The sequence below is a fragment of the Glycine soja genome, chromosome 18, assembly GCF_004193775.1.
Source record: "Glycine soja cultivar W05 chromosome 18, ASM419377v2, whole genome shotgun sequence".
Classification (NCBI taxonomy): domain Eukaryota; kingdom Viridiplantae; phylum Streptophyta; class Magnoliopsida; order Fabales; family Fabaceae; genus Glycine; species Glycine soja.
Window position 1 is genome coordinate 18639258 of NC_041019.1, and position 16155 is coordinate 18655412.

The window sequence follows — 16155 nt, forward strand, 5'->3', positions numbered from 1 at the left end:
TTTTTTTATTTTTTGGGTTTAAGTTTGTTTTCTAAATTTTAAAAAATACTTTGACTTGTTCTCATATTTTTATTAATTCATTTATCATACATTGTCAAACCGATGCTACAAATTAGTCTTGCAATTGTTTTTCAATACATCTATCATGAATGCATTTCAATATGTTAGCCGTTTTAGATTTTTATTTTATAGTTTAGTCTTTTGTAAATAATATACTAACAACATATCTAACAACAATAACCTCAACAAAATTAAATATGTATTTCATTGTTTATAAAATTTTAAAACGTGAATAACCATGGATATCATCGAAGCTAAATAGACAATGTTATTTTATAAAATATATTATATATTTCAATCACATTAGCTTTGATTCTCATCAAGTTCTACACCATTACAATTATATATATTACGTAAGTATCAAGTATCTATGGTAACTATCATTATTATTATTAACAATATTCACTTTCTCTCTTTTATACAAGTTTATTATGTCGCTGAGAATGGGGATGGGGATGGAGACGATTTTAGGAAGGCAAAATTGTAAATTTGGTCATTCTATTTGTCTCAGAATTCAATTTTGGTTCTTCTATAATTTAGTTAACAAATTTAGTCCCCCATTTTTTTGCAATCCCATTATTTCAGTCTCAATGTCGACTGTTACTTGCCAACATTGATCACCATGTGTCGTGCTTTTCTTGGACATTGGCCGTCACATGTCTCATATTTCTTGGACGTTAATTTCATGCACCTAATTAACGTCAACCTCCAATAAAATCGTGACACATGACAGTTAACATCCAATAAAAGCGCAACACGTGGCGGCTAAGGTAAGCAATTAACCGTTAACATCCAATTTCTTGAGAACTGAAATAACGGGATTGTAAAAAACGGCGGGACTAAATTCATGAATTAAATTATAAGGGGACAAAAATCGAATTCTAAGACAAATAGGGGAACCAAATTTATAATTTAGCCTTTTAGGAAACAAGTACAAAGAATAATATACAATCTAGCAGTGCTCTATTGTCATGCTTATTTTAACTATCATTAGAATTTTACCTCATAATTTAGTCTTTTGTAAATAACATGCTAACAACAATAACCTCAATAAAATTAAATATGTATTTCATTGTTTATAAAATTTTAAAACATGAATAATCATGGATATTATCGAAGCTAAATAGATCGTGTTATTTCATAAAATATATTATATATTTTAATCATATTAGTTTTAGTTCTCATTAAATAATTTCTACACAATTACAATTATATTATGTAAGTATCTATGATAACTATTATTATTATTATTATTCAATTTCTCTCTTCTATATTTTTTTATTATGGTCGTCGAGAATTTGGGATTGGGATAAGACAATGTTAGGAAACAAGTGCAAGAATATGAATTTAGACCTAATTCAATCTCAAAAGTTAACTCAAGAGATAAGAGTTGTCTCTCACTTATATATTCTAACTTGATTTTGTTTTTAGCCGATGTTGAACTTGGATTTTTCCCAACAATTTCACTCACCAAGAAATTGATCAAAACAGCATGCACCTATATCAATCTCTCTTATTCTCTTCCTCTTAACCATGCCTAAACTCATTAGTATCAAATGAAAACAACAGCCATAGCAGAACACATCAAACGGAAAACACAAAATCACAAGAAAAAAAGAAAAGGGCGTTTCAAATTGCACCAAACACAAAAGGAAAGGAAATAAGAAGTGGGAACAAACCAGTAAGACACAAACCATGAACACCTGTACCGTGTGTGAAAAGGGCAAAAGGCCAACTACAAAATGACCTTAGTCACTTAACAACTTGTTTGTGCCAATAAGAACATGGGCACAGATGTGATTCGCAAGGTTTCTAAAAAGCTTTAGAAACGTGGTACTATTAAATTTAAATCCAATGCAGCAAGCAGACCAGAATCTTAATTCATAAGCACCACAATCGAAAATCAAAATTGTGCGATAAAGAGAGGGCGAAAGGGATTTAGGGCGGTACACACTCGAAGGGGACTTCACCGCCACAACTTTGAATTTGGAGGGAAATATAAATAATTGTACCGAAGTTGAAGAAATTTTTCAGAAAAAAAAGAAAGTCAGAAAAAACTAACCGGGCTGGAGACAGATGTTTGGGTTGGGCCCTGTGTTCGGATTTATGCTCCTCTAAAATCAATGAAGACAAAGTTAATAATTTTAATTCTTGATAAAAAAAATTAATGATTTATATTTTAATATATTTATAATTTATTATTTATGTGTATATATTATTAGTATTTTTTATTAAAAAATGTAATTAGTTACTATGCATATTTTAACCTAGGTGCATAACTTTTTTATATCGGTTATATGCATGACTGATTTAGATTCATAACTAATGTAAAAAAATCATCATTGTAGGTTCTTATATAATTAAACTTTGATCACAACCAAAAAATAACATATTATAATTTTATGATAACTTTGTCAATTTCACAATGACATAAAACATATTTTAACCTTTAATTGATAACAATAAATTTATTATAGCTTTTATATATATATATATATATATATATATATTAAAAATATAATTGATATTAATGTTCTTTTCTCTCTTCTAAATGTTTAACTTATCAATACAATTTTTCTCTTATTTAACTAGTGTTAAGTCTTAAGACGAAGCAAGATCCTTAATAATTTTGATTAAATGTAAATAATTTCAAAGTTTAAAAATTGTATCATATATGTATTTAGACTAATGCATTGTATATGCATATGATAGATCAAATATTTGATAAACATTTAAGACTAATTAAACTAATATTCTATGTCTGAGATTCGTTTTGGAAGAAATGTTTGAATATCCTCCCAGGATTTGTCAAAGTTCAAGTAAGAGAACAATCAAAGATTAATCTATCTTATCTTCTCGAAAGACATGCTACTTGTTGTACCTTGCTGTGAATAGACCTACTCTATACAAAAGTGATTTGACCATTGATGGAGTGTGGCTTAGGGAAGATATACAAAGTGGTGTATTAGCCTGGACTGAGCATGCATTTAATGCACCAACGAACACCTCTTCATACGCAAGCTCTTATGAAATACTTGGACCGTTTAGAGACAACAAATATTATCTAAAGATTAGCTATAAATACAAGAAGCCTTAAAAAGTTGAAGTCACGAACTTGCAAGCCAAAATTTGAAATAAGTTTTCTCTCTCTTTTTCAAGCTTACTCTATGTAAATTGTTATGTTGTAAAGATCTCAAAACACCTTATAAATCCTAAGAAAAACAACTAAGTTTTAATTTGTGTATCCATATGTAAGAGCATAAGGTTAGTCTATGTGCAAACAAACATCAACAAATCTGTTGATTTGTTAGAGCCAAAAGTGGCTTGATAGTCAAAGAATACTTTGGTTGTAAAAGCTTGGGGATGAGCTTTGTTGTAAGAGCCAAAGTGACACTGAACAATACTTACAACTTTGTAAAAGTTAGTGGAAACCTAATGGTTTGTCAAAAACTAGACATAATCTCAACGGTAAAGACAAACCAGTATAAATCCCTCCATGTCTAATATGTTTCTCTTATGTGTTCCTTTTCACCAAGTTTTTTCCAAAACTCTGTTAAGTATCATCTGATTTTATCTATTTGTAAAAATCTTTTTTTTTTTCCTTATTTCAAACCTTTCAAACGATAGCTTTCATTTTTAAAAAAAGCTTGCAAAAATTTTTAAATTACAATTCAATTCTCTTTCTTGTGATATTTTCTTTTATAACTAGGGGCTATTTTAGTCTAAATATGATTAACAAAATAGACAATATAAATTGGACAAACATTACTTCTAATTTAAGTTTTATAAATATGAATGGAGGTACAAAATATGAATAATTTTTTTTAATATTATAAATTATAAAAGACTAAAAAAATTCAATAAATTTGATTTAATATTTTAAAATATTTATGCAAAGGTAATAATGAGTTATGCCATTGGTAAAGAAGAAATAAAGAAAGGTGTAATTAATTGATTAATTAATACTAAAGGTATGTATTAAGTAAAGTATTAAATGGAGTAATCTCTAATCTATAATCTATCTATATTAATATAATCTTCAATCAATCAATATCAATATTAGGCATGACAATGGTGACCGGGGGGGGGGGGGGGGGGTGGGGTGAGTTTAGCCTCCCCACCCCTTCCCCTGACATCCCAAACCACATCATGGATCCGGTTTTCCTACCCCACCCCGATCACAAACTATGAACTATACAAAGATTAACTATTTAAAATCTCAAACCCAACCTACTATGTATAAAAAAAAACATTTTGCTATCATTTTTTGTCCCTATTTTTATGAGAGAAAAAAAAATATTTTTACTGCTTTGGAAACCCCTTCTCCAATCTCCACACTACCTATCTATGTTTCAGAGATGAGAAACAAGACTAGGCTCATTAGCTGTTCTATTTCTCAATTCCAGAGAAACACAAGAAGCTAAACAAAAGAGAGCAAAATGTCTTAAGTGTTTTTGGAATCTAAGACTAACAGATTTAAAATTGACTTATTTTTTTTACTTTCTATAAAAGTCATATATAGTTATATCAGTTTTAAAAATTATCATGTATCTTGAATAAGCTCGTCAAAGGTTGAGGCCATAGCCCCATTGGCCACCAATCTTTTTCCTTCTTTCACTAATTATTGGGCCTCGAGTATCTTATTAGTCAAAATTGTTGTTGATATAAAATAGAAAATGTATTAAGTTGACACAGCAATACTGCAACTGAAGTTTGAATTGAATTTCTCAATTTCAAAACGAAATCAGCTGCAGCAGTGCAGCCTGCAAAAATAGACACAAGTAATAGGGTCGTAGGTATAACAAGACTCTCCACCACTAAGTTTGAATGGAGTTTCTCAATTTCAGAATTTTGGGACTGATGCATAATACTATGGTGGGAACAAATCAAACAAAATGGGTCTAATCAAATTCAAATCCAAGGAAGTAATTAAAAAGAATGCAAAAGATGCATACAAGCTATAGGTCATAGCAGGCAGGAAAATTAAAGCAACTGGGGGAAGGCCATTTGCAATTCCTTGCCTTGTGAATTTCTCAAAGACATTAATAATGAATAGACTCCCATAGTTATCAAATCAAGGTTATCTTCATATCATTTTACTTCCTCTTTTAGCATTTATACTGAGTTTCTTCTAAATTCCTAGTAGGTGATGTGATAAATGATAATTTTACCAAGCTGGAGTTCTCCTTTTCTCTTTGGGGTGCATATCATTTCCAGCATATCTATCTGAATTAGTTTAATACTTGTAAGTTGGAGGAAAATATATCTTCCCTTCATTCCATCCCACAAACGCACGGCCTCTTTTCTGCTCTATTCTCAACTGCCAGGAATGTCAATAATTGAGACTCATTATGTCTACTTTGGCAAAGTACTTTATAACGTACTTTCTCACAAAAGTATCCCTTACATTTAAGAGATAAAAAATGTAACGTGATATCCTATATATGCTAGTATTCAGAACATAAATGGAAGAAGTGCTCCGGTGAATCTCACAATATATTTCATAGAAATTCCCTTCGTTTTATGATCTTTAGTCTTCACCTCAAGTGAATGAATAAACTCAGAAATGGAACTAAAATAATTTACAGATTAAGCAATTTCACCCAAACTATTGGAGCTTCTAGAGACAGGCCATCATTAGTAGAAAGGAAAGAAGATACTAAAACAGGGGATACAATATCCCCTAAATATGGGTATAAAGAAAGACAGTTGCCCCAATAAAACCATAAAATATAATAAAATAAAGCACTCTAATTTATTTGTGTATCTGCTACTTAGAAAACCAAAATAGACATACAAGAAACCTGAGACCCAACTTTCCCTAGAAGAGATTGTAATAGAAGTAAAAGTAGAAGATAAATATATTGACCCAACAATGCAATAGCTTATAAATTAAAGGTTCACTTAGATAGCATAACCAAATCTAATTATTTAGAAGTAAAAGTAGAAAATAATAAATACCTAAGAACCAACTTTCCCTAGAAGAGATTGTAATGCTTCCTCACCAAATCCTAACGAACCTCTGAGAAACAATAACATACAAGAAACCTCAAAATAGACATTAAGTAAACAACTAAACACTTCTTCAACCATATTTTGATATCTAAAAGATTTTTTGTTATGAGCTGAATATTTTCCTGGTATTCGAGGTCCTGGATTCCTCCAGAAAAGCTAAGATAAGAGGGAATAAGACTTTAATTTTCTGCTTGCCATTTGAATACATGTTTTCAGTATATATAGAGTTTGAGCCTATAACAGCTTTTGGCATTATATGCCTCGGAGGAAATCAAAATAAACATTTCTAACAGAATTTGGATAATAGCCGACAACAATCGTGGAAGAGCACTAATCTGCTGCCAGCTCAGCCTCCTATACGAAGCATCTGAGGTACTGAGGTTTGTAGATTTCCCTCCTTGCCCTTTCTTCCTTCTTTGGTTTTGGTTCTTGCTCTGCGTCCTGCTGTTTTCTGCTCTTATTCATAACATTTTTTATGCTATTTGTGATCATATTGGGTTTCTCTCAAGGGTGTTGACAATGACATTCATTTCCAAAAGAAAAGCAGTCTCAGTATCACAAACTTTTAAACATATAATTAGGATACAGATGGCATAAAAGACTTCTATCCAGGAAATTTAATTAAAATGTCTATTTAGACTCGTTATATCACAATAAAAAGAAGGACCAGCCTTTCACTTTCAACTCTTCAACCTCTCTATTATTTTGAAGTCAAAATAGACCCTAAACATCCTTTTGTCCACAATTCCCAGGTCATAAATCATTTCAATTTCTAATGTAGCTCTTATAGACAGGTTTCAACATTTGTTTCTCATTCCAATATCAGTCTGGGTATTATTTGACTTCAAGGGATACTATTTAAACTTTATATATGCTAACATTATCATTTAAACCCTAAACTTATTTTTCAAAGAGTCATGTTCTTTATTTTCTCTATCAATCTGATTTTTCCCCCACTCTAAACTTGCTTCATTTTGGAGGGATTCAAATGTTGTAACATACAGGTTCTACAATTAATCCTCTTTAATAGGTACTGCAAGCTAGTAAATTAAGTCAATTAAGCTTATTTTTCATAAAAAAGCAACAGCCTTAAATCCATTTTTATCTGTATGAGGGCCATCCATCTCTCTAGGCATAAGTTTAACTATATTGGCCCAAACTAATGCTTGAAAGTTCAAGAGTATATTTGCTACCTATACAATTAGCAAGTTGTATCCAACTGAAGATAGAAAAACCAAATACTTTGAAAAGTATGACAAAGAGACATCATGAGGCCCTCCATGAAGGATCATTGCCTCTAGCTTTGAAGGGTGTGCCCCTGTTTCCTCCTCTTTCTCCAACCCCCCTTCCTCTGCCTCTGTCACTCTTACCACCACCTCTGAACCCACTGCCACCACCAAAACCACCATGACCTACACAAATTCAAACTTGTCAACAAAAAAACTAGCTATTAGAAAATTATGGGTGTAAAGTAGAATCTTTCAAACCTAATTTTAATAATTTTAGCTATAAAATACATTGTGGGTGGGTCCCACGGCGGCGGTGTGTCTGACCTTCTTGTTTACGAAAATATCATCGTCTTATATACTATTCAAATTACAAATCCTATTTGACAAAGAATGAGACTTCAATTTGGCTCAATGGTTCAAAAGGAAGTGTTACTGCATAGAATCACATAGAGTGAAAACATTCTTGTGTATTTCTTTCTTATGTATTCCTTCATTACGTTATTACTATATTAGCATTCTTTTATATTTTGACTTTTCTAGTATGATATGTTATTGTATAGATTAATTACATGTCAGAGAGTTGAAAATATATATATAATTCTTTGGCAATTTTTATAAGGATAAATAGTCACTTTTGTCTTTAAATGTGTAATTTGCTGACAAATGCATCCCTAAAAGATGAAAATACAAAATTTAGTTCTCAAAAGTGTAAAAAGTGTAACAAATATATTTGGCCGTTAACTTTCATTCGTCACCGTTAATAAAATAACCTACATGGCACAGAGAGACAAATTTGTCACTGAAATGATGGCTAACGTGACCATCTATAAATATATCCAAATGTTAATAGTAGATTGTGACTAATTATTATAATTTTAAAAAAAATTATAATAATTGCGACAAATTTTTTTTAACAAACTCGTAAATTAAATCGAGTCTAAAAGAAAAAAGAATACTCATTTTATAAATTATAAATAATTTTTTTACACTTTCATGCTTGATGATAGGTTCAAGTAAAAAAAATACTTATTGTAAAGCATTATAGTTAAATTAGATCCATAAATAATTTTTAGGGAAAATTACAATTGTAATGACACTTTTAATTTGTAAAAAATATTCACCTCCTTTGGAATGATTTTTCTAAGGTTATGATTTTTTAAATGATCAGTCAATAAAAAATAATTGTGTATGATTTAAAAAAAAAAAAAAATCAACAAACTTTTGTTATAATTTGTAATTTGATGTCATTGTATATACTAACATTCATATTTTATTGTGAAAAATTTATTAACAACAATTAAATAAATAGTGTTTGATTAAACACAAACAATAATTTTCTTATCGTTTTATACTAAAAAAAATTCTTTTGTTATGTGTTGATAGTTAACAACTAAATGATTGATTTTTTTTTTGTAGTTGAAGAAAAGTAAGAAGGATTTGCCAAAGCAATAAAAATTCACTTCCATTGGTAATATTTTATGCATGTCTCAACCATTGATGAAACTTAAAAATTATATGACGGAAACAGACACTAAGCGGTGTGATACAGCTCTCCCAAAATTTTGTCGCAATCATTATAAATTTTTCAAAATTATAATAATTAGTCACAATCTATTATTAATGCTCGAATATATTTGTCACACTTTTTATACTTTTGGAAACTAAATTTTGTATTTTCATCTTTTGGGGACATATTTGTTAACAGGGTGGGAAGACAAAAAGTCAAAAGAATATTATATGACAAATATGCTCATATGCTGACAATTAGAGATGACCACGTTGGCCATCATTTTAGTGACAAATTTGTCCATTTGTGTCACGTAGGCTATTTTATTAAGGCTATTTTATTAACAGTGAGAGACAGAAGTTAACGGCTGAATATATTTGTCACACTTTTTACACTTTCAGAGACTAAATTTTATATTTTCATCTTTGAGATACCTATTTATCACCAAATTACATATGCAGGAGTAACTACTATTTGTAATTATGATTTTGTTACTATAATATATTTTATACATAGTATTCATAATTAAATGGTTTTGTCATTATAGTTACTATAATATATTATATATTTGTATTCATAATTTTAATATAAATTATGGTTTAAAACTTAAATAGAAGTTACGACAAATATATTTGTTCTCCAAGTTTTCTAATGAAATATCACTATAAAATTGTCTTTTTTAAAAAAAATCATTTTTTAATTTGAAAAATAATTTTAAATTTTGCTAATTATTTGTTAATTTTACAACTGAAAGCAATTTTACAGGTATGTGATTTTTTGTGATCAATCAGTCTGATTTTACAGGTATGGCTTTTAGCTCTGGTTGTGTTCTACCGACAAGGTCACACATAATTATGTGATTTGGATTAGTAGTGTACCTGATTTTGCTTTCAATTTGGGTTCTACCAAGAAATGCCTGGACGGTAAATAATTGTTAATCCTTGACTTGTCTAGCACTAGAAGTGGGATCAGACTCATATATGGATGAATGTTCACCTTGCTTAGTTATATTTGGTTGATCATTAATTTAAGGGTCCAGTTGGGATTTAATAGTCCAAGGGTGTTTAGTCTGTCATTTAAGGTTTACATTGTGTTTCATATCTAATGTTCAGTATTGTTTTTTGATCATCATGTTAATTGCTCTTTCCTCTCCCCTATTTTCATGATTCAGCACATGGCATTTCTCATTCTTAATGCTTATTTACAATTTGAACTAGCTTGTACCTTATCATCACAAAGTTGGGTTTTTCCTTTGTATTAATTCAAATCTACTTGGTTGTTGGCTATTTATTAAGTTGTTATTATCTTGATTCTTGAAGTGATGTGTTGATTTGGGAATTTTCCTGATACTTTCATTTGTAGGATCAATTGGGTTCAGATGCATGGTGTGCCTGCACTTGTTCAGTTGAGAACACCGCCACCTGCAATGATGGGGCTTCCTAATCTTCCAGTATCTTTAACAGGTTATGCATATACAATCATGAAATGGCTTCACGAAGTGCACAGGAAATACATGGCAAAATTTATATCACAAGTGTCTAAAGTTTAAACACAACAGAGCAAAAGTGAAGATAAATTAATAAAGTGTTTTAAAAAATTCCTTTTAGATAATTTCTGCCTCTGTTTTTATTTATAAATAAGAACAGCCGTAATCATTTTATAATTATGATCAATTAGTTAAATTAGCCAATATATATTTCTCTTGGGCCTTCTAATGGGCTATAAGCTTGGCCAATGGGCCCACAAAGGTCCAACACAAAAGTATAAAAGGAGGACAGTGACAAGTGCAAAGGTATCGTCAGAAGAACGAAAGCAATGGCTTCAGCTAAAAGGGTGAGTTTTCTGCATTTTTTATTTTGCTGCTTCTTAGCTCTTACTTTTTTTTCTGTTTTTGCAGTGAAGTGGTTGATGATGCTGATGCAGAACAGGCTGCTAAGGAGAATCTGCTATATGGTTTTCACTTTTTAATTTGATTGGTATACCTTATTCAACTTTTCTCTGATTTTGTATTCCCTTGTTGAAATGTTCTTTTATTTATTTAATTGTGTGTAGGAGAGGGAGAGTTTGATGAAGGCAAAGTACAAGGTTGAGAAAAAAGGTTTAATATGTTACTTGCTGAAATTCTCTGATCCATTTTTCTTTGACTTTTTATATCTGCAGCCTTGGTTTTCTGATTTCACCATCTTAAGCGGTGTTTTATCTTTTTGTTCTTGGTAACTGAATCATGAAAACAGATCTTACTCCTCAAAATGAATGTGCACACAAATGTGTAAAGTTTATGTGACCGTGTTAAATAGAGAAGCAAAATGAGGGAATTGTTAAGAATACTAGTGAAGGTAACTTGTGCAACAATATTTAGATTGTCAAGCATAGTAATACTTAGAGATATTCAATATCAGTTTGATATTCAATATGACCGTTTTTTAACTTTGTTTAGATTTCAAAAGCAATAAAGTGGGAGCTGACTAAGTCTGTTATTTGGCTTATCTATTTTTTACTTTTAGGAGATTTACTAGCTTCTTTAGTTATGTACAAGATTTTAAAAAAAGGTCCGCACACGATTGCATCAGTTGCATTTGTCTGCGATTTTCCATGATGTCAACAAATATGAGGAAATCCCACAGCGACCAATATTTAAAACCTTGGACTTACGTATTTTATATAGATATCATGGTAACAAATAAGTTTGAGCGTCAGTTTTTCCACACTCCTCTGTTTACCCTACAATAAGTGTTTAAAAAAAATTATTCCTTTTCCTCTCTTATTATTATACACTCTACATTGCCTACTCTCACATTTGTTGAACTCCTTAAATATAGGTCATATGTTGTGTGCACCTATTGTCAATTGCTTTCATTATTATTGTTGGCTAAGCAAGTTGCTACAAATAACTGCTCAGATACCAATAGGAATGTTTACTGAGAATATGTTTAATGCAATGCCAATTTACTGAAAATCAATGAGTTATCATTGACTCAAATGTTTGTTCCCTTCCTTTTGAATGCCTGTGCAAGTTCTTTGCACTTCATTGATTAAAATTAATGCTCCTTTGCAGAATTGTCATGAATTCAGTTACTGTTAGAACAAATGAAAGTTTGAAAAAAAGAAAGGAAAAAAAAGAAAAAAAAAAAGCTTCAAGTCCCACATCGCTCAGGATAAACACTTGAATAGTGTTTCACTCCCTATATATAGAGAGCTCATTTCTTCTTTTTTCCTTGCCCTAGTTGAGAAGTATTTCCTCAACTTTTCTTTCTCCCTCCCATATTTCAGCCGATGCATTTCCGGCAAACTTCTCCCTCTTTCTTTCTGTCGCTCTAAAATTTTGGTTGCCTTTGAGAGTGACTTTCTAAGTCATATTTTTCGGTTGCCTTTAAGAGTGACTTTCTAAGTCATATTTTTCGGTTGGTTTTAAGAGTGACTTTTTAAGTCACATTTTCCGGTTGCCTTTTAGAGTGACTTTTCAAGTCATATTTTCTGGTGGTTTTAGAGTGACTTTTCAAGTCATACAAGAGGGTGTAATTCTAGAAAAGGTTCCCTCAGTGCAGTGGGAATCTTATACAGTGATCTGAGCTGTTTTATCCTGGGGACGTCGTGGTTGATAGTCTGCTTGCACAATTTTTGGTAGTGCCACGAAACGTCTTAAAGAAATCGACATTGTCCGTGACTCAGCCAGTAATTTTTTTTTGGTTTGCCATAAATTATTGTTACAACAATTTTAAGACGATTTCGGTTCTGCTATGGCTACCGTAGATATTACTAGCTCGAACAACAATGACCTCAACAAACCTTTTAGGTTTGAAGGGTATCATTTCAAACGTTGGCAACAAAAGATGACGTTTTATTTAACTATGAGAAAAGTTGCCTATGTTTTGAACACTGATATTCCGGTGGTACTTGAGGATGTTGAGAAGGAAGTGAAGGATAAAATGACTATGGAATTAGCTCTTTGGAATGAAAATGATTACCTATGCAAGAATTTCATTCTGAATGGGTTAGCTGATGATCTTTATGATTATTATAGCCCATATAAGTCTGCCAAATTAGTTTGGCTGGCTTTGGAAAAGAAGTATGATATTGAGGAAGCTGGGACTAAAAAGTATGTTGTTAGCCGTTACCTCAAGTATCAAATGACTGATGATAAATCAGTAGAGTCTCAATCCCATGAGATACAGAAAATTGCTCATGATATCATATCAGAGGGTATGACATTGGATGAGCAATTTCAGGTTGCTGTTATCATAGACAAATTGCCTCCTGGCTGGAAGGATTTCAAAAACCTTCTCAGACACAAGACCAAAGAATTCTCTTTGGAGTCTCTGATCACACATCTGCGCATTGAGGAAGAGGCACGCAGACAAGATTAGAAAGATGAAGTGTTGGTTGTGTCTCACAACAACACTAAAAGGAAGAACACAGGAGCAGTTCTGAAGCCTATTGGCAAAAACTTTAAGAATCAGAATCGCAATGTGAGCAATACCTCCAACCGCAACAAGAACCCCCCAAGGGTCCAACATGCTAGACAACATCCACCTGCCAAGAATAATCCCGATGAGCCATTCCTCTGCTACAATTGTGGCAAACCGGGACATATGGCACGTAAATGCAGAAATCCTTCAATGACAGGTGCTCCCCAGGCTAACATGACTCAAGAGCCATACATAGCTGTGATAACAGAAATCAATATGATTGGAGGATCAGATGGATGGTGGGTAGACACTGGCGCCTCCCGCCATGTCTGCTATGATCGTGCTATGTTTAAAACATACACGAATGTTGAAAATAAGAAAGTGTTGCTGGGTGATTCCCACACCACTACTGTTGCTGGAACTGGAAATGTTGAACTAAAGTTTACCTCTGGAAAGACTTTGATTCTCAAAGATGTGATGCATACTCCAGAGATGAGAAAGAATCTGGTTTCTGGTTTTCTTTTAAACAAGGCTGGGTTTACTCAGACCATAGGTGCAGATTTATTTACTTAGACCAAGAATGGGGTATTTGTAGGGAAAGGGTACGCCACTGATGGCATGTTCAAATTGAATCTTGATATTAATAAAGTTTCTCCTTCTGCTTACATGTTGTGTGATTTTAATATCTGGCATTCTAGACTTTTTCATATAAATAGTCGTTGCATATCTAATATGAGTAACTTAGGTTTTATTCCAAAGCTGTCTTCAAATCACTTTGAAAAATGTGTTTTTTGCAGTCAATCTAAAATAACTAAGAAATCACACAAATCAGTAGTTAAAGAATCTGAGCCATTGGATTTAATACATTCTGATATATGTGAATTTGATGGAACGTTGACCAGAAATGGAAAACGATATTTTATCACTTTTATTGATGACTGCTCTGATTATACATATGTATATCTTATGAAAAATAAAAGTGAAGCGCTTGACATGTTTAAGTTATTTGTAACAGAAATTGAAAATCAATTCAATAAGAAAATTAAGAAACTTCGAAGTGATAGAGGCACAGAGTATGATTCCAGTTTGTTTAATGAGTTTTATAATTTGCATGGAATCATACATGAAACGACTGCTCCATATTCACCTGAAATGAACGGTAAAGCTGAAAGAAAGAACAGAACTTTTACAGAATTAGTTGTAGCTACTATGTTGAGTTCTAGTGCAACATCTTTTTGGTGGGGCGAAATTTTGTTAACTGTTTGTTATGTGCTAAATAGAATTCCCAAATCAAAAAGCAAGACATCTCCCTATGAGATATTAAAGAAAAGACAACCAAATTTGTCTTATTTGAGAACTTGGGGATGTCTGGCCTATGTAAGGATCCCAGATCCTAAGAGGGTTAAACTTGCAAGTAGAGCCTATGAATGTGTGTTCATTGGTTATGCTATTAATAGCAAAGCGTATAGGTTTTATGACCTAAACGCAAAAGTGATCATAGAGTCAAATGATGCTGATTTTTATGAAAATAAATTTCCTTTTAAATTAAGGAATAGTGGGGGTACTTCATCCAATTATCTTCCTGCTATTAGTAGTGAAAATCTTGCACAACCAGAACCAGATATAAAGCCTCGAAGAGGTAAGAGAGCAAGAATTGCTAAAGATTATGGGCCCGATTATATGGCTTATAAATTAGAGGAGGATCCATCAAACCTCCAAGAAGCTTTGTCTTCTTTGGATGCTGACTTGTGGCAAGAAGCCATTAATGATGAGATGGATTCTTTAGAATCTAACAAGACATGGCATTTAGTATACTTGCCTCCTGGTTGCAAACCAATTGGTTGTAAATGGATCTTGAAAAAGAAACTAAAACCTGATGGTACTGTGGATAAATACAAGGCTCGCCTTGTAGCCAAGGGTTTTAGGCAAAGAGAGAATGTGGATTTCTTTGACACCTTTTCACCAGTCACTAGAATAACATCTATTCGGGTGCTAATATCTCTTGCTGCTATTCACAGTCTAGTGGTACACCAAATGGATGTTAAAACTGATTTTTTAAATGGTGAATTGGAAGAGGAAATCTATATGGAACAACCTGAAGGGTTTGTGATTCATGGACAAGAAGATAAAGTCTGCAAGTTAGATAAATCTTTGTATGGCCTAAAACAAGCACCTAAGCAGTGGCATGAAAAGTTTGATAACTTAATAGTCTCAAATGGGTTTAAGGTGAATGAAAGTGACAAATGCATTTACTAAAAATATGTAAATAATATTTGCACTATCATATGTGTATATGTCGATGACCTTCTCATATTTGGTTCAAATATTCATGTAGTGAACAATGTGAAATCATTGTTGTGTAACAACTTTGATATGAAAGACCTCGGAGAAGCAAGTGTAATCCTTGGTATTAAGATTACTAGGTCAAAAGAGGGAATTTCTCTGGATCAATCTCACTACATTGAGAAGATCTTAAAGAAATATGACTACTTTGACTGTAAACCTGCTAGTATACCATATGATCCAAGTGTAAAACTGTTTAAGAACACTGGTGAAGGTATACGACAAACTGAGTACGCAAGTATCATTGGCAGCCTTAGGTATGCCACTGATTGTACTAGACCCGACATAGTCTATGTTGTGGGATTATTATGCAGGTTTACCAGTAGACCTAGTATGGAGCACTAGCACGCTATTGAAAGGGTAATGAGGTACCTTAAAAGAACCATAAATCTTGGATTACTTTATAAAAGGTTTCCCGCTGTACTTGAAGGATACAGCGATGCAGATTGGAACACTCTCTCAGATGATTCCAAAGCAACCAGCGGCTATATATTTAGCATAGCTGGTGGGGCTGTTTCTTGGAAGTCAAAGAAACAAACTATCTTAGCTCAGTCCACTATGGAATCTGAGATGATAGCACTAGCAATTGCTAGTG

General features: G+C 32.2%; 1 long non-coding RNA gene across 1 annotated transcript; it reads right to left on the minus strand.

The window, feature by feature from the left end:
• Positions 1–6203: 6203 nt before the first annotated feature.
• On the minus strand, positions 6204–7731 carry LOC114395981. Its single transcript, XR_003663175.1, has 2 exons — positions 7563–7731; positions 6204–7487 (listed from the first exon to the last, which is right to left on the minus strand). It is a non-coding gene; the product is annotated as an uncharacterized LOC114395981 (long non-coding RNA).
• Between the last annotated feature and the right edge of the window lie 8424 nt (positions 7732–16155).